General features: G+C 32.7%; 1 protein-coding gene across 12 annotated transcripts in view; it reads left to right on the top strand.

Moving 5' to 3' along the window:
- LOC106458029 (forkhead box protein P1-like) overlaps window positions 1-1,549 on the top strand; it is a 255,864-nt gene that overhangs the window by 139,038 nt on the left and 115,277 nt on the right. For 8 of the 12 annotated variants that reach the window (XM_022384157.1, XM_022384151.1, XM_022384152.1 and 5 more), the window contains one exon: window positions 1,044-1,266. The exons of the other annotated variants lie outside the window; for them this stretch is intronic. The gene's annotated coding sequence lies outside the window, so the exon portion shown is untranslated. The remainder of the gene's footprint in view (window positions 1-1,043; window positions 1,267-1,549) is intronic. 12 annotated transcript variants of the gene reach the window in all.

Here is a 1,549-nt window from a genome sequence, read left to right as displayed (position 1 = left end):
GTTTAATATTAATATTTGTATTAACTAAAAGCCTTATTTTGTTCCTAAAGGTTTCGAGGGAAATCGATGTAGAAGTGATTTTATAAAAGTTATACATTAAGAATTTGATTTTGTGTGAACACTAGTTAGTAAACTAAAAAAATTACTTTGTCATAAAATTAGTTCATTAAGAGGTTTGAGGCTATATTGATATTTATAATACATATATGCATGCAATTTCCTAACTTCGTAATGGAGTCTTATAAAATTAAGATTCTTTTTGTTTTTCTTTATACACAAAGCTACACGATGGGCTATCTGTGCTCTGCCCACCACGGGCATCGAAACCCGGTTTCTAGCGATGCAAGTCTCCAGACATACCGTTGTGATACTTGGGGGGGGGGGGGGCTATAAAAATAAGAACTGATCATTTTGGTTTCAGTGCGATAAGTATACCAAAGTACAGCACTGCAATGAACAGTTTCTTAACATTTGATTAAATACAGGTCTTGTAACTTTATTTATAATCCAGTGTATTATTTAGTGTATTATTATTGAGTAATGTCACATATGAGTCGATTAGATTGTTTATGATTCTATTTGAGAAACCTGACTTCGTGTTGAGACATTGTTTGAAACAAAAAAAAGTGTTCAGAAATTATTACTAAATATTGCAAATTTCTCTAAACGGATGAAGATATTAGCCTGTTTTTGTTTTTCGTTAAAACCTTTAGAATGATTTGGATGTTCTAGCTTACAAATTACGTTACTTACTGCAAAAAACAACAAAAAACCAACGACAAAAATGTCGACTTATATACTTATTGACATTATATTGTTTTACTATTCTCTTTATAGCTGAGAAAGGGAGTTTATCTATAGTTTAACCATTCACCGTTCCTTCTACAGAAAATGCAGTTGTAAATTATTTTTAAATATTAGTGTAGCAGTGAATTACAAGGTGTGTGTTTATCCTAAACAGTACCTTATGCGTTCGTAGGCTAAACGGCCATATCAGAGACCTCTAGAGTTCAGATATAACCATTCCTAATTTTAAATTACAGAGGGAAGGCAACAACCAGCACTTCCCGCCGCCACAAGATCTTTGTATGGCTATTGACGATATTGACTGTCCCTTCCATAACGTACTCACATCAGAAAATTCAGATTATGGTCAATGGTATAAGGTCTCGAACACTTGACCCTTCGATTTGCAACCCGACATGTTAAGCACTAGGTCAAGCTCGGCCCTACTACAGTTGAAAGATTTCTCGATTTGTTCGAAAGGTGATTCATTAACTACGTACTATGGTTTCTGTATTGGCTTGTATAAATCTCGATAGAGAAAACATTGTGTTGTAAGTTTTAATTATTCATATTATGTTGTAAAACATAATCTTTCTTTATCTGATAGAATTGCATTGAGATATGAGATCCAATTACAAAATACGATACCACTAATGATCATGTGTAAATATTGAAATTAATCCTATGATTTATCTGTTTTGTATTTCACTGTAACTGTCCACTTAGACTGGTTATTTCCAATAATGTAGCTTTTAACCACAGA

Source organism: Limulus polyphemus, unplaced genomic scaffold (genome assembly GCF_000517525.1).
Source record: "Limulus polyphemus unplaced genomic scaffold, Limulus_polyphemus-2.1.2 Scaffold406, whole genome shotgun sequence".
Lineage (NCBI taxonomy): Eukaryota > Metazoa > Arthropoda > Merostomata > Xiphosura > Limulidae > Limulus > Limulus polyphemus.
Note: the sequence above shows the minus strand (reverse complement) of the source record. Positions and strands in the feature narration are given on the sequence as shown.